This window comes from Tamandua tetradactyla, chromosome 11, assembly GCF_023851605.1.
Source record: "Tamandua tetradactyla isolate mTamTet1 chromosome 11, mTamTet1.pri, whole genome shotgun sequence".
Classification (NCBI taxonomy): Eukaryota; Metazoa; Chordata; class Mammalia; order Pilosa; family Myrmecophagidae; genus Tamandua; species Tamandua tetradactyla.
In genome coordinates, this window is record NC_135337.1 from 44,956,447 (window position 1) to 44,974,692 (window position 18,246).

The 18,246-nt window shown below is 35.2% G+C and overlaps 2 long non-coding RNA genes and 1 other non-coding gene across 4 annotated transcripts in view; all 3 read right to left on the reverse strand.

Annotated features, from left to right (window-relative positions):
- Positions 1 to 645: 645 nt before the first annotated feature.
- Positions 646 to 4,077, reverse strand: LOC143649497 (uncharacterized). The gene is made up of 3 exons (XR_013159055.1): positions 3,294 to 4,077; positions 1,701 to 1,780; positions 646 to 1,405 (listed from the first exon to the last, which is right to left on the reverse strand). It is a non-coding gene; the product is annotated as an uncharacterized LOC143649497 (long non-coding RNA).
- Positions 4,078 to 5,959: 1,882 nt separating this feature from the next.
- The window catches only part of LOC143649498 (uncharacterized), a 36,751-nt gene continuing 24,464 nt past the window's right edge, over positions 5,960 to 18,246 (reverse strand). For both annotated transcript variants that reach the window (XR_013159056.1, XR_013159057.1), the window contains one exon: positions 5,960 to 6,575. This is a non-coding gene — a long non-coding RNA (uncharacterized LOC143649498). The remainder of the gene's footprint in view (positions 6,576 to 18,246) is intronic.
- LOC143651133 (U2 spliceosomal RNA) lies at positions 7,954 to 8,144 on the reverse strand. Its single transcript, XR_013159870.1, has one exon. It is a non-coding gene; the product is annotated as a U2 spliceosomal RNA (small nuclear RNA).

Sequence of the window (18,246 nt, forward strand, 5' to 3'; positions counted from 1 at the left end):
TTTTCTTCCTGCTGTCTAGTTTAATAATGATACCATCAAGTTACCTAAGGGTCATGCTGTATTCATTAGTCTTTCCATCATGCCACTATATTCCCTCAAATATTGTTGACCAACCCATTCCTTATTAGAATCTACCTACATTAGATTGTAAAATATTATCCAATTAATTTCTATCTATTCCTTCACCACGTTGTCCTCAGTCTGCTCTATTCCTCTCTTTTCCTAAAACTCTGGAATTTCTACCATTATTATCCTGGAGGTAGGGCTATTACACAGAAATTTTAGGAAAAATAAGTAGCTAATATTTAGCTTTATGATTCAAAAGCATAGAAAGCAATGATTATAGTTTTGAGAGGAAAAGTTCTCTAAATATAAAGCATCTGTTCTTTGGAGTGTTAAGTATCCACCCAGGTTCTAATCTAAGTAATAGGTACAGGGGATTTGTGATTATTTACATACAGTAAAAGTCATTCAATCCTGGGGATGGAAAAGGAGGGTTAGAGAGAGAGAAGAGCATAGCCTTAGTCTCTAGCAAGTGTCTTGGAGACCATACCTATTACTCTTGTTTTCTAACCCTTAAAAGTTAGAAACCCTCTGGATGATTGAAAATTCAAGAGCAGAGAGATCCTTGCATAATTACCTGGTTATATAGAGGGTAGTACCTTTAAAGCTTTTCCCATACCATCTTGATGGCCCAAGAATAAAACAGAAGAGGCTGGAGACAGACCATGAGGCAGAGCCTGAAATATTCCAACTGTGTGGGTGAGTATCCAAAATTTCATTTTCTGTTCTGAGAACACTGTGGAATTAGCCAAAAGAAAGCACAAACTAAGATGCCTTTTAGTTTAACAAGGGGTACTTTCCTGCTATCTGATTGGACCATGTTATTGGAAAACCCAAGGAAATACATCAACAATTTCCAGTGAACATAAATGTATAAATAATTGAAACTGTTGTCTCCACTCCATCACCTGGTAGCTTTGGAAGCTCAATGAAGAAAAAGAGGAAGATGTCCAAGCTGAACCTGGCAGGAAATAATGGCATAAGAAGAGATGGTATTCCTTGCTCACCGAGATTTTTATACTTCTTTCCTATTTATTGTCTTGAACTTATGTATGCACCAACATTAACCATTGTACATTCCCTACTGAGTTCTACCCTGGGTCCAGTCATGTCACTAGTGTTTGCCTAAATCCTTTGCGACAGAGTCCCTCCTCTTCTTCTTCACCTCTTCCTCCTCCTTCTCCTCCTCCTTCTCCTCCTCCTCCTTCTCCTTTTGTTCAATAGACCTTGTTTTGACTCTAAGGGCAGCAGCATTCATGTTGTATAACAATTAAGTGTTTAGTTGTTTGCTTTCCACACTGGAAGAACTTTGAGCTCAAGCAGTATGCCTTAATTCCAGTACCTGAAACAGAACATATGATTCATAAATTTTTATGAAAGGAATAAATAAAAGAACAACTACATAATTGCTACATTCTACTTGAAATTTGGAGTTTTAAAAGAACACTAGACTAAGTATCACAGTTAAACTTATGTTCTAGTTTGCTAACTGCCAGAGTGTAATATACCAGAAACAGAATGGCTTTCAAAAAGAGGAATTAAATAAGTTGCTAGTTTACGGTTCTAAGGCCTAGAAAATGTCCCAGTTAAAACAAGTCTATAGAAATGTCCAATCTAAGGCATCCAGGGAAAGATACCTTGGTTCAAGAAGGCCGATGAAGTTCAGGGTTTCTCTCAAGTGGAAGGGTACATGGTAGACACAGTCAGAGTTTCTCATCTGGAAAGGTACATGGTGAACACAGTCAGGGTTCCTCTCTCATCTGGAAGGGCACATGGCAAACACAGCATCATCTGCTACCTTCTTCTCCTGGCTTCCTGTTTCTTGAAGCTCCCCGGGAGGCGTTTTTCCTTCTTCATCTCTAAAGTTCACTGGCTCGTGGACTCTGCTTCTTGTGGCTATGTCATTCTGTTCTGCTCTCTCTGACTCTCTCATTCTCCCAATGTTTCCTCTTTTATAGGACTCCAGAAACTTATCAAGACCCACCCAAATGGGTGGAAACATGTCGTCACTTAATCCATCTTAACAACCACTCATGATTAAATCACATCTCCAGGGAGATGATCTGATTACAGTTTCAAGCATACAATATTGAATAAGGATTATTTATTCTGCCTTCATGAAATCGGATTTAGATTAAAACATGGCTTTTCCAGGGTCCTACATCCTTTCAAACCAGCACAACTTACAAAAAAAAAAAAATGCTAAGAAAAGAAATACTTTCACTAAAGGCATTGCTTAGAAGAAAAGGTGGGGAGACAATAGAAGGATTGTAGGAAAATCTCCCTTAATATACAGTAACAGTTGGAGATGAAAAAGAAGCCAGAAACTGTTTTTGAATACTTATGAATTTTCAACTCTCTATTTATTTTTAAATTAGATTACTCCTTTATAATATTACAAATGCTTCATTTTAATTAAAAATAGTTTGAGCATTTGTTTTTGCTTCATAAGACTTAAGTCGGTGCTTAAAATGGCAATACAATTCAATGTTTTCTACCAAATTCATAGCCTGAAAGCAGATAAAAATAAATAAATAAATAAATAAATAAAGCAAAACAGTAGATATTTACCTAAACCACACAATACTTCTCCAAAAAATAATACATTTCATTTCAGTTTTTAAAATCTAGGAAAGTATTAAGTGTTAAAATTGTTCCCAATGAATCATACCTCACAGTAAATCATGCCTTTGCTGTCCTACTATGAAGAGATGGAATTGATTTCCCTACTCCTTTGATTTGTGCTAGTCTTGTCACTTTCTGTTACCAATAGAACACTGGGAGTGTTGTTCTGGGACTTCTGACCAAAATTTAACAAGACTGTAGTTTCTGCTTTCACTCAAGAGAATCACAGCCACCATGAAAAAAAGTCCTATTGTAGAGGAGGCCATGCTGTTGCAGAGAGGCCAGGTGGAGAAAGAGGCTCTGTGGGATAAAGAACCAAGAACAGAGAGAGGTCCTGTCGACAAGAACCAAAGCCTGAGATATATAAGACATCTCAAAAAATGTTGGCAAAGAAAAGCAGCTCAGGTCTCTTAGCCAATCCTCATCTACGTGTGCCAGCCCAACACAGACAGGAGAAATGTGAGTGAGGTTGTTTTACTTTGTAAACTGCTGGAATGCAATATACCATAAATGGCACGGCTTTTAAAAAGGGAATTTGTTAGGCTGCAAGTTTACAGCTATAAAGCCACCAAAATCTCCATATTAAAGCATTGAGGGAAAGTTACCTTGACTCCAAAGAACTGGGTGATTAAGTTCAGGGTTGCTCTCTCAGCTGGGAGGGCACACGGCAACATCAGCGAGCTCACTCTCCTCATTTCGTAAAGTTTCTCTGGGGTGTGTTTTCCTTCTGCTCCAAAGGTCTCTGGCTGCGTAAGCTCTGTTGGTTCTCTTGCCTCTGGTGGCTCTTTCCAAAATGGTTCCTTCTTAAAGGGGTCCAATAAACAGCCCCACCTTGAATGCATGGAGACACATCTCCATGGGAACCATCTAATCAAAAGTTACCACCCACAATTCCATGGGTCACGTCTCCATGGAAGCAATAAAAAAGAATCCCGCCCACCATTATTGAATGAACATTAATGGGCATGGTTTAATGTTCTGGGGCACACAGCAGATTCAAACTGACACAGAGGCCATCTTAAATCCTGTAGCCCTTGGCAACTGAACCCAGCCAACAGCACCATATAGCAGAAATGAGCTGATCCTAATGAGTGCTGCCCAAATTTTTTATTGAAATTGTGTGCAAGAATGGGTGTTTTAAGCTATTAAATTTTGGGGTACATTGTTATGAACCAAAAGATAACAAGTATAGTATCTAAATGATTATCAGAATTTTATATACCTTCCAGAAAGAACTGTGGATTGATCATGCATCAATGATTACATTGGCTATAGTAGTTAACTCCAGGATATTGTAAATTAATTTAAAAATAAAGTTCTAAATAAGCCTTATTTATGTGATTTTGCTATGAAAACTGATATCTTCTATAATATATGTACATAATTGGATGTTTCTTAATGTTCAGAATAAAAAGTTTTCTTCATAAAATTGCCATACATGAAAAAAAAACTTCTTTTTATCTAAACAAAATATATAAATTATATTTCAGAAATATTTAAACATATAAAATACATGGAAATACATTTATTATATATGTTATATATTAAGTGAAACCATACAAGTACACACCATATCCATTATAAGGAACACAACTGCTGTTCAAAGTTCGATTTTCTTACATACAGAGTTTATGCTATCTAATCTGAAAAGAAAGACAATCAATGGCATTCACAGGTCATCAATTATCAGTGTAGAGACAAAAACTATTAGAAAAGTTGGAAATGTTATATTTAATCCTAAAACAAAATGCCCTAGTTAATTTCATTGAGCTCATTAGTGCTACTTATCTCATCAATATGGACAAAGATAGAAAAAAAGTTTGGAATAAGACAAAGAGCAAAATTTCAGGATGTCTTGCCCTTTCTTGAGTCACCTGAGGGACTATGAACTAGAATTTGGTCTCTGATGTTTAAAAGATGAAACCAGAAAAATAGTTCAGGGTATGTAGAGGAAAGAAAATCAAATATGAGGATTCAATGCCTTTTATTGTGTTTGCTTTATGTTTTATTGTATTTGACCATTGATCATTTCTGTTTCAGTTCACTCTTTTGTTTGAACTTCCAAAATTTGTAGAGTGAAGAGTTAACTGCTATGCTCAAGGGTTTTCACTTACATTTAATCAACCTTGCAAGCATCACACTGTAAATCAGGGCATCTTCTGTTTCTCTATTTCTACAAAATAAATGTGCCAGAGATAACCCCTGATTTTTACCAAGGCATTTTAATTTAAAATCATTAGAAAATATAAAAGATCTTGGGGAGATGTTTTATAAAAGTTTACTTCTAAGTGGTTTATTTCCTGGAAAAATGCTTGTACATCTTTATTAGACAGTCTCTACAGGGACATTTATTTTTCTTGAATGTATTACTTAATATACTTTCAGGCATTACAGTGTCATTTGTGTTTAATGTAAATTTTTGAGGAAAAATAATCAAAGCTGAAGTCTCTGTAAAATCATCCATGTGTTACTATTAAGCTGATTGTCAGTCCATAATTTCAATAAAAGAAGAAGAAATTTTGCCACCTTATGCATAACTTGTCAATGATGAATAATATTCAGGTTTGCATACATGGTTATAATGTTCACATAATGTTTTTGATTTGTTTTGTTTTGTTTTGCTTTCTATGACACACTTCTCCGGGAAGAAAGCCTCACAGATTTTCAATTTAACCTTTGTTTTGTCAAACATTTTATGAACTACAAAGCTCCAGTGATTCCCAATCCTAAATAAAAATCAGAGGGCAGGGTTTTGAGGCAAGAACAAATCAAGTAAAAGTAATATTTGTGCCCAGCCAGAGCTTACAATTTCCAGTTTCCAACTCCTTCTGATTGCCTTTCAATCAGTTGGACTTTAAGAGATTAAAGTTAGATCTGAATATCTGTTCTGGTTAAGTAATGTTTAGGCTGCCAATGAAAGCAAAACAATTGCTTAAGCCAAATCTCTCTCTCTCTCTCTCTCTCTCTCTCTCTCTCTCTCTCTCACACACACACACACACACACACACACAACAAATAACATAAATTTGAAGCATAACATATTCTAAATCCAGATTCAGAAAAAAAAAAAACAAAAACTAAACTAAACTAATGTAGGGTTTGACTCATGTCCTCATAAAAGACATATTTATATTTTAATCCACGTTCCTGTGGATGTGAAGCCATATGTAAATAAGACTTTTTGAGTATGGTATAATTTGTGAAGTTGTGCCCAAATTTAATCAGAGTAGATCTGAATCGTAGAATTGGAAGGTTTATAAAGAGAGGAAATTCGGACACAAACAGAAGCCAGAAACCAGAAGAAAAATCAAATGTCAGCAGAAACCAGACCCAAAGAGAGAGAGAGATCATCATGCGACAGGAAGACGAGATGTAAGTCACGGAAACCCAAGGGCTTCAGCAGGCCAGCATCAGACTGCTACAGATCTTGGGGTGAATGGGTGGCCTTGCCGGCCACGGTTTTGAACTTCCAGCCTCCCAAAGCATAAGCCAATAACTGATTGTTGTTTAAGCCAACCCATTGTGTGGTATTTGACACAGCAGCTTGGAAAAGTAATTCAAATAACATACTCTACAAAGAGCTACTGCCTTATAGATACAATTTATAGTATTAAACAAGCCACTTCTCATTTACTACAGAAACACCTTAATGTGGATTGCTTCCTTGATTTAGGGTTTTCTGAAGGACAATTTAAGAACTTACTTTATTTGCCTAATATTTGCAGGACATAACTGTCTGCTTCACCCAAGTTGTGTCTCTCAGAGTAAAGGGAGATCTGCCCCAAGACAAATATCAATTTCAAGCCAATAAGACAGATACTGTTTGTAACCTCCAACTCACAGTTTTCTAACTTCAAAGATCTTTAACTCTGGTCTTCACAGGGTATCTGTTTACAAAGACAAAACGAAGAAACAGAATGAGAAATCCCTCAGCATTCTCAGGAAGAAACAGTGATATACAAATCTGGGGCAGTTTTATTATTCTCTTTTTTGTACCACTGAATTCATTTTCTCAGTGAGAAGGCTTCTTTGTCTTCCTCTTCTACATTCTTTCCCAAAGCTGAGCTTTTCTTTTGTATATTCCTTCCACATATATTGTTTCATTATCTCTAAGAGCAAACTTTAAAAGAATCTGGGCATTGGAGCTGTTGCCATACTCCCAAGAGAATATTCTACTGCCTGCTGAGAGGGAACAAGGCCTGCTGTCTCCTGTGGTGGGATGACCTGGCTAATTGTCCAGGGCTCTGCACTGCCACTGGTTGGGCATGACCCAGAAAGATAACCAAGGCCACTTAGGAAACTTCTGAGGAAGTGTCCCCAGCACCGGTGCTATGGGTGGGTAAGTTGGACTATTGTGTCCCCCAGGATCATTCAATATCAGGCTCCTACAACATTCGGCTTGTAACACCATCTAAGGCCACTGCTTGATCTGGGCTGGGCCTGTGACTCATGGCTGAGAGCTTTCAGCGGTTTGAGCAACCTATCCCAGTGCCAAAGACTGCCAAAGACAAACCTTCAAACGTACTTTAAAAAAAATTTTGTAATAATTCTGACATAAAATAACCATAGAAAACCATATAACAAAGCCACTGTGATTTTCCCATTCAATTTTATTCACTGTCTCGTTTTTTACAGAATCTCTTACAATGCAAGGGTTTAACTTTAATAGACTCAAATTTATCACTCTTTGCCTTTCTAGTTTGTGTTTTTGAGTTTTGATTCGGGAAAGCTTTTCCTACCTTAAGGCCAGAAGTATATTATTTTCTCCTAAATAATTTAAAGTTTTACTTTTTACAAAATGCCTTACTCCCATGCAAATGTGTCTATGTTGCGAAGAGAAGATACTTTATTTTTTTTATGTGCTGTATGGGTGCGGTCATATTTCATTATTTTTCCATGTGAGTATCCTGTCATTGCAGCATCATTTGTTGAATTTTTGTTTCTTTGCTTTTTTATTTGTTTGTTTTATTTGTTTGGTTTTGTGGAAGTGCATGGACTAGGAATTGAACCTAGATCTCCTGCACGGCAGGAAAGAATTCTACCACTGAACTACCCTTGTACCCCGCAGAAAGGTTACTTTTATTTACTTTTGTTTTGTTTTATTTTGTTTTGAACCTATAAGGGGTCACCAATGGTCCAACCCCATACATTGAATGATCCATATTTCTCCCTTTTACTTTTAGAGAAAGGCAAAATGCCCCATATAATTAAGGAGGTGATTTTATCAGGTTATTACAATTGGGGAAATGTTTATTTTATTTTTTTTTTTTGCGCACCGTTCCTGGAAGTACTGCAACACCAGGTTGATGCGTGGAGTGGACGGAGCAAGCCCCCACCCCATCTCCCTGCTCCAAAAATCCATTTAATATATTGTCCCCGGATCTAAGATGCACCAGATGTCAAACTGATAAGAACAGACACTACATTTGATCTTAGCCAAAAGGCCATGAAGCGATGGGGAAATGTTTATTAATGAGAAGTATTTCAAAACAGAGGATGCAGGCCTGGGGTTTTATAGGAAAGCCAAAAAAGAAAACTATGAGAACATTTTAAGAGAGTCATTAGGAAAGCTGCAGAAGCCAGGTAACCCAGGCTTACCTGGGTTTATTTGTGGGCAGGATTACCCTTTGCGGTTCACCATTTCCTGGAGCACAAAAATGTGGGTGGTTTGGACTATGTTTAACAAGAAAGCATCAGCAGTCCCACAGCAACAGCAGGGGTAAATAATGGGGGGAGTGACAAGATTTAAGATTTCCTACTTCATGAGGGTGTTTTTATTGGTTATCTTTCTCTTGGGAACAAGAAAATTATCTAAAATGGAGAGCGTTGATGGACTGTGGACATTAGACATTATACATGATGCCTAATGAATGCAGGTGGCTGAAGGATGCGCTGACTGAGAAGGAGATTGGTGAACGATGGTGTATACTTATGATCGAATATTGTACTGCTACAAAAAGGAACAAAGTCATGAGGCAAACGACATTGTGAATGAACCTGAGAGAAATTTGGTGAGACAAATAAGCCAGAAACGAAAGAACAGTTGTCGTACGGTCTCCTTCAGAAAATGCTTATAAGAAAACAGGGACCTAGTTGTAAGTTCTTATAACAGGCGCATTTAGTCCAAAAATTATTATTTCTGCATTTTGATAGGCTGTTTTATATATCTATAACCTGGTATTCAGAGATAAGAACAAAGTTGATCATATAAGGATTAAAGTAATTCAGAACACAGGGGTAAGGAAGACATTGTCTCTATTTTAGAACCTAACCTACTCTTTGAGACAAAAGGAAGAAAGTTTTCTCTAGTCTGGAACCTAAATTTTCTGTAGCATATAATCTAACTGAACCTGTCTGGATAGCTCATTTAACTAATTGAAACACAGGGAGCCAAGAATAAGAATGTATAGCTAATTCTTTAATTCTGTATAGCTAATGTAATGTCTGTATACACCTAGAATGTATTAAGCAGATAATCAAAAAATATTGGCAAAGTCCCTTGAGGGATGGGAGAAAAATATGGATCTATTAAACTTTACCATCAAGGAATCCCCTGATACTGTGTTAGACATTGGGGAAAACCAAATCAAATATATGTAGGTAGCAGAGAACCATAGTCTACCTATAGTATGCCTAAGAGGTACTTCTGGGGGGCCTCTTTTGTTACTCAAATGTGCCCTCACTCTCTCTAAGCCCAACTCTGCAAGAGAAATCATTGCCCTCCCCCGCTACGTGGGACATGGCATCTAAAGGAGTGAGAATCTCCCTGGTGGTGTGGGAGATGACTCTGAGGGATGAGTCCGGCCCTGGCACCATGGGATCAACAATTCCATACTGAATGTTGGGAAAAGAAGTATAGCTAATAAAGTATCAGTGGCAGAAAGAGTTCAAAGAGAGTTGAGAAGCTACTCTGGAGGTCACTTTTAAGCAAGCTTCAGTTAGACATTGCTACCTATCATAATTTGCCAAATCCCAACCAAAACCATTCCAGCCAATTCTTAAGAACACCTAGGGCAATATATAAGAATCTATAAAGGCTCCATGTGCTAGGGTAACTTTCCAGAAACCTGCAACCTCCAGATGGGTCCCTGGACCAGATAAATCTTGAAACCTAGAGGGCCCAGTCTCTCCACAACATCAGCTAGTTCCATCTCCCCACCCTATATTACTGACAGTCCCTTAAAACATGAAAAATTTAGAATGGCTATAGCCCAAATGCCCCTAAAGAGTAGAATGGAAAGATCAAAGGTGATGATGGAGTATACAGTGAAGGTAGGGTTTAACAAACGAGTATGATTGCTGAATCACTGTATTGATATTTCCTTTAATCTCCAGTATCTTAGAGCAGGTAGGAGTGAAAATGTAAAATTGTGAAAGTGTAGCCCATCCAAACTCTGAAATCTGTTCTACAACTAATTGTTATGCTGTGCTTTGAAATTTATTATTTTTTAGTATATATGATAATTTTCACAAAAAAGAAAAAAGTGATGAAAAATAATACATATATTCCTTCTAATCTCCAATGCTCTGGAGCAGCTAGATGGAAAAATCTCAGATTATGGTATGGTGGCCCATGACAAACTCTGGGATCTGTTCTGTAACTACTTGTTGAAGAGTTCTTTGAAAACTTGCTTTTTTATTTCTTTTTTTTGTATGTATGTTGTATTATGCCATAAAAAAAGGTTAAAAAAATGGCAGGTGAGGTGGTGTATTTCAGAGAACAAAAGAATAGGGTCGGGGCTTTCTTAATAATTTCTGTTTGTCATTTATGATCAACCTTCTATTATATAGCAAGTTTTCCTATAGATTTGAGTTTGTTTCCAGGATATTAATTAGTCTATTCATGGGTCTTTATCGCCCCTTTTGAACTATAATAATTTTTAATAATTTTTTATATAAAGTGAGAAGAACAAACTTCTTCTTCCTCTTCAAAATTATCTTGGGGTTTCTTGTTTTTTTAAAAAGTTCCAAGAAAACCATTTCTGAGCTTTGTTGATATATTGAATTTACACGTTAATTTTGGGAAAATTGTCAATCTTATTACATGAAGATGTTCCATATATTACTTAGGTTTTGGCTTATTTTTCTATTACATAAGTTTTCTTTTGGATAATTCAACTAAATTCCCAGAATAACTTTTATTTTCTAATTGTTTTATGAAATCCAGTAAATGGCTAAATTAATTAAAACAGCTAAACTAACTAGTTGTTTTGTTAAATTTAAATTGTACTAAATTTAGCTTTAATTTAGCATGTATTTTCTTATCACAAAGGTAGTATTTACTCATTGTAGAAATATGGGTCAAAGGGAAAATAATGAAGAAGAAAATAAAATTTCTGAATTTTTTCCACCCAGAAACAACATTGTCAATGTTTTATAAATTTCCTTTAAAGATATGCATATTTCATACTTCTGTATATGATAAAATTGTTTTCATACTATATATGTAATTGAATATTCTTCTTTATTCACCTAATATTAAAAAGTATAAGCAGATCAATAATATGCCATTTTGTTGGAATTGTAATAATTATTTATTTCTATTTCATTGTTTAGTTTACTTGTATTTAATCTTTGGTTATCATGAATAGCATGCAGAATAACTCTAAATAAATCTTGCTAACTCTGCTTAATTCCTTAGGACAGTGATTGCCACACTATAATCTGCTGCTTGTTTTTGTAAATAAAATTTTATCACAACACAGCCATGCTCATTTGTTTACATATTGTTTATACTGCTTGCATGCTACAACAGCAGAGTTGAGAAAATGAGTAGATATGTCCCACAAAATTTAAAATATCACTATCTGGCCCTTTACAGAAAAAAAGATTGCTGAACTCCTACCTTAGAGTAAAATCTTGACATAAAATTTCTTGGTATAGGTGCCTGTATAATTTTATAATGTAGAATATGCTCAGTAATTTTTTTCTTGAAGTTCTGAATTTTGTGACAATATTGTATAAATACCTGTCTCAAAGCACAAGTACCAGGTTTGAATACATAACCTTCAAACCTTTAGAGACTAGCCTTTTATTCTACTCTCTTGGTAGATTTAGCAAAAAAAAAAAAAAAAAAAAAAGTTCGATTTAGCTATTTTCTCATATGTAGAAAAATAAACTGCTGTTTCCTTTTCCTAGGAGATATTTTGCTATTATTTAATCTTAATTTGTAAATCACAAAACTGATTGTGCTTGGCCCTCCACAAGGGTGTCCTTCCTTGGAATTCCAGAAAAATCGTTGTATCATTAAGTGATGCTTGAAATATTTGACAGCAGCCAAGTGGATAATTATTCATGAGAAAATTGAAAATGTTTAGTTATCACCCTTCCACTATGTGCACACACAGATTCCTTGGTATATTTCAGTAAACACCAAGTTTGTCTTTTTTTTCTGCCTGCAAGTAGATTTTCTACCTTCACCGTTAGTTTTGCCACACTAAATCACCAGAACAAAAATTCCAGCTATTGTTTCCTGATAGTTTATATATTATCATCTGTAGAAAAAAGTAAAAAAACACTCATGATTCTTTCTGTGCTACACCTGCAAGATTTATACTTACACATAGAATAATTTTATTTATTGGAAAATGAAAAAACTCAAATAATGGTAAACCATATGTTTCTTCCAAGAGGTATAATTCTGTTATATTCTAATTACCTTATGCAACCAAATCCTTGGGTAAATGGGGGTACATGTAATGTTCTGCAACAAAAAAAACAACCAATATGTTCTTTAAAGGAAAAACTCCTTTTCTTTATATACCTATTTATTCTTACAATGATATTCAAATTTATTACTTTCTTGTTTCTTCTTAAAATCTTACTTAAATTACAGAATTGGAAATGCAGTCTTAAAAGATTAAATGTCTTTCCAAATACTTTAAAGTGCTTTTATTATTGATTAGTTTGTGTTATATATGAGAATAGAGGAATATTAATTGGGATGACTTAAAGAAGATAATTGCCTCTTAGTATTTGACCTCTTGCCTTTCATCATGAGACCAAATAAATCCTTTCTTCATCTTATTTGGACTTTGACCATGGTATTTATTCATTAAAGTGACTCTAAGAATGTGGGATGTTGGTGAAAAGATGAGATATTAAAAAGAACTAATGTGCTTCTAAGAGTTCAAGAGATAATAGGAAAATGAAAATTTAAATATATTGAAAATTTTGCATCTGAATACATAACAAGATTCCTTTCTGACATTGTTATATGCAGTTAGGATTACTCCTTTCCACGACCCTACTCCCATCCTGGACTAGTGAAGAGGGAACTTTTAGTCATTGTGTAACCCTTTGCTAAAGACCCAGTACTAAGTGGCATTCTTTTGTGAAATGCGGAATACAGTCTAAGGACAGTTTGGCCCTGGGGGGGGTGGAGATGCAGCTGCCTCAGTGTTCAGCAGGGAGATTGGGCTTTGCTTTCACCTAACAGAAAGGTAGAAAGTCCAGATACACTCTCTCATCTGTGTTTCAAAACAGGCATAAGAATCACTCGTGTTGTACTCACATCCTCCTCTGCTTGTTAAAAATGTAGGTTCTCTTGGTCCTATGTAATAAAGACCTCTGTAGTTGAGCCCCAGAGATCTACATTTTTATCTTAGATAAGTTTTACACATATAGACCACTATTTTTTCCACATCCTCCTTTACTTTGGAATTCAGCCTTTTGAATTTATAATGTAAAAATTATGAGATACTTGCACATATTCCAGTTTTCACAATGTGCAAAAGAAGAATCTGGAATATACTTAATGTGCAGAACATATACGCAAATTTTAAGTGTCACTTAATGAAATTGCTATAGAAGTTGATTCAAGGGACAGAGATTTGAATTCTCATTGAGTTTGGAGAAGCCTGTTTTCTCAGCCATAAGATGACGTCAGTATTTCCTTAGAGTCAAGGACAATGTCTAAAATATCTTTGGACATTCCAATGTCTAGAGACTTCCAAAAGTTCTAGATAGCATCTCTAATGGTTTCTGATTCTGCACTTGCATACATTCGCTGCCCTCACCCCCTGCAAGAATGAACGAATGTGTGTGAATTTTGAGACTTAGCCAATTCTTTGTTGTATACTTTCTTATCCTTCATCTTTGAGAGAAGTTATTTATAAATACTTTTTCCATGAGCTTTGGTTTCATAGATGAAACTGAGATAAATAATCCCAAAATAAACTACAGATGCAAAATTTTCAATATATTTAAATTTTCATTTTCCTATTATCTCTTGAACTCTTAGAAGCACATTAGTTCTTTTTAATATCTCATCTTTTCACCAACATCCCACATTCTTAGATATTTCCTACAGGAAGAACATTTTGGTTAATAATTTTGATCTGAATGAGAAGTTCTCCATTTTATTACTTACTAATCAGTAAAAAACAACAGATATGTGGGAACATTTGGATGGAAGAGACTTTAATAAGTCTATTGTTTACATTTTTTGTGATAGTAAATGCTCAAAATTGGCTTCTAGAGGCTAAAAAAGCCCTGATTTTTAATTTTGGCTAATTTTGATAGTGTAACTCTCCTGTTTTGATTGATTGCTAATTGCCCTTGAACATGGAGTTGAATGAGGACAATTGGCTCTCATTAGCCAGAGTTAGTGGCTTCAACCCACTGCTCACTGATTCATACTTTTGACCTCCAGAACGGACAAATACAGAGTGTAATTTCCAGAGTGGGCACCAGGAACAAATATCATTCTACACCTTGACTATGTAAATTACATGACTGCTAAAACGAATACCATACAATGGTTGCCTTAACTGAACAACAGGAATTTATTGGCTCCTGGCTTCAGAGGCTATACGGTTTGCTCCTTATGGGTTGGTATCTTCTGGCAGGCCAGCAATTCTTGGTGGTTCCTTGGGTTCTCCTTCACGAAGCGAGACACATAGTGGTGACTTTGCTTTCTCTTCTGGGCTGTGTTGACTTCCACTTCTATTGTTGCTCCCAGTGGCTTCTCTTTTGAAGGCCAATTTCCTTTGTTTATAAGGACTTCAGCCAAATTCATTCAGTTTGCACACACTTTAACAACATCTTCAAAGGTCCTAATTACAAATGAGTTCACACCCGCAGGAGCAGAGAGTAGGCCCTGAACATGCCATTTGTGGGGGACATGATTCATTCTCCAACATTGACTTTTCTGGTTACTATAATGTCTTGCAACATTTCCATGATTAAGAAGGTAGTTCTTCTTATAATTAAAACATGTTGGAGAGAAAAAGCATTTCCTCAGTAAATTATTTCTTTAACCTGTGACTTCATATAGGTCTCAAAATTGTCTCATAACATCAATAGAGTTAATCTAACCTCAACTTCCTAGTACCTCTACCCAAATTTCAGAGAGTAACTGGGCAACTTTCTGTACAAGCATCCCAAACTTTGCCCTTTCCCCAGAAGTTGGTACTTTTTTTCTTTATTCTGAGCAAGTTTTTGTAGTTTTTGATATAGTCAGTGAGCCACTAGCTAAGAGAGAAAGAACGCCATATATAAAATGTCCCTCTTTCTACCTTCTCTTCCATTCTCTTGTTCTCTGCCATTCTCCCCTTGCTCTTTCCTACTCTTTGTCCTTCCTGCTCTTCCTCCTTCATTCTTTTCTCCCTACTTCCCTTTTCATTCTGTTTTCCCATCATTTATTTCCTTCTTGCCTTTTCAGAAATAGTGCATTGCACAGAATTGGATCATAATAAAAACTGAATAAATGTGTGTATAAAAGAATGATGATTATGAGTCTGTTGTGTAAAGATCAAGTCTTTCTTTGTTCCTAGCTGGCTGGAGTGCTCACTTAAAAATACCCTACTGCAGGTTCAACCACGCTGTGGTTTACATATAGAGTACCTTCCCAAAGAAGTTAAATTAATTTCATGGTCCTTCAATTTTACCTATAAAGTGGGCCAAGCTACTGCTATTTCAGGAAAAGCTGTTTATCCCACTTTTCACACCCTTAAAAAAATGGAAAGTTTTGAGCAAACATTTCATTAAAATTTTCATTATTTAAATTATTTCTCTTCAAATTATTTTATATACGAATTAAAAAATTACCACGTAGGACATTTTTGTTGAAAGTTGGCTAGTCTAACTTCATTACTACTCTGATTTTTATGTTTTAAAGGCTTTTGTTCCTATATTTGAATAAGAAAGTTGATACTTAGTAAAACAGGAATTTCACATACAAGGTGGTTCTAGCTCTAACAAATAGAAATGTTTAGGATTTATTTTAACCCAGACCAAATGCCAGTTATTCTGAGACATGTAAAGCAGAAACAAAATAATTACTGTGAACCTTTTTTTTTTTTAAAAAAAAGCATTTTCATTCAACACATTGTACAATCTAACTAAAATATATAACTAATGATTCTTGGTATAAATAATCACAGAGTTGTGCATTCATTTTAGAAGATTTTTATTGCTCAAAAAAGAAAAGCCCCATACACCTTATATCCCCCTTTTTATTGGCACTTAGCCTTGGTGTAGTACTCTTTTATAACTGATAAGGGAATATTGAAATATTACTAACTATAGTCCACAGTTTGCCTTTGGTGCATTTTTCCTCATACATGAAAAGAGCATTCTTATATTTGGACTATTCACCACATTCATTATCCACAACAGGGTTCACTAAGCTATACAGCCCATCTTTCATCCTCTAATTTTAGTTCTAGTGACATACATGACCCTAAAGTTATCCTTCCAACCAGAAAACATGCACAATTCACACTCATGGTAATGTGCTACCATCATATCTCTATCCATTTTCAAACATTTACAATTCACCTTACGAAAATTCTGCACAAATTAAGAATCAGTTCCAAGGTCTCTACCTCCATTCCATCTCCTGGTGATCTATATCCTAAGTATTAACTCCATAGGTTTGCTCATTATAATTACATCCTATTAGTGAGATTGTACAATATTTGTCCTTTTGTATCTGCCTTATTTCACTCCATATAATGTCCTCAAGTTTTATCCATGTTGACTCATGCATCAGGACTTCACATCTTCTTACTACTAAGTAATACTCTATTATATATTTATATGTTCTAAATGCTTTTGTTCCTATATTTGAATACACACACACACACACACACACACACACACACACACCATATTTTGTATATCCTTACATCAGTTGGTGGGCACTTGGATTGTTTCCATATTTTGGCAATAATGCCACTATTAACGTTTGTGTGCAAATGTCTGTTAGCATTCTTGCTTTCACTTCTTCTGAGTATACCCCTAGCAGTTTTTGGCAATTCTCTCCTTAGCTTCCTGAGGAATAGACAAACTTGTTTGTATACAGTAGCTACACAATTCTACATTCCCACCAGCAGAGAATAAGTGCTCTTATTTATCTACATTCTTTTTAAAACTTACAGTTTTCTGTTTTCTATTTTTTTAGGAGCAGCAATTCTATTAGTTGTGAAATGATATCTCATTGTGGTTTTATTTTGTATTTCCCTAATGGCTATTGATGTTGAACATCTTTTCATGTGCTTTTAAGCTATGTATTTTCTCTTTGGTAAAGTGTCTATTCAAGTCTTTTGCCCATTTTTAAATTGGGTTGTTTGTCTTTTTATTGTTCAGTTGTAAGATTTCTTTATATATTCTGGATATAAAACCCTTGCCAGAGATGTGGTTTTCAAGTATTTTCTCCCACTTTGAAGGCTGCCTTTTGTTTTCTTGACAAAGTCATTTGAAGGACTAAAGTATACAAATTTGAGAAGATCTCATTTATCTGTTTTTGTTTGTTTGTTTTATTCCTTGTGATTTGGGTGCAAAGTTTAACCAGCCACCATCCATCAAAAAATCTTGAAAATGTTTTCCTACATTTCCTTTAAGGTGTTTTAGGGTTCTGGCTATTATATTTAGACCTTTTATTATTTTCAATTAATTTTTGTGTATGGTATGAGGAAAGAGTCTTTTAATCTTTTGGATATGGATATCTCCCATTGGCAGCCTTGTCAAAAATCAACTGATCATAACTTTGAGAATCTATCTCTGAGCTCTCTATTCAATTCTGTAGATCAATATGTCTATCTTTATGCCAGTACCATGCTGTTTTGAAACCTATAGCTTTATAATATGATATAAAATCAGGAAGTGTAAGTCCTCCAACTTCATTCTTTCTGGAGAGGTTTTTGGCTATTTGGGTCCCCTTAACCTTCCAAATAAATTTGATAATTGGCTTTTCCATATCTACAATGCAGGCTGTTGAAATTTTAATTGGGATTGCATTGAATCTATAAATAATTTTGGGTAGAATTGGCATTATAACAATATTTAATGTTCCAATCCATAAATACAGAATGCCTTTTCATTTAGGTCTTTGTTGACTGCTTTCAGCAATGTTTTATGGTTTTCTGCATATAATTCCTTTACATCATTGCTTAAGGTTATTCCTAGATATTTGATTTTCTGAGTTTCTATTGGAAATGGAATTTTTTTCTTAATTTCCTTTCCAGATTGTTCATTATTAGTGTATAAAACACTAATGATTTTTTCATGTTGATCTTGTTTGCTGACATTTTGCTGAACTCATTCATTAGCTCT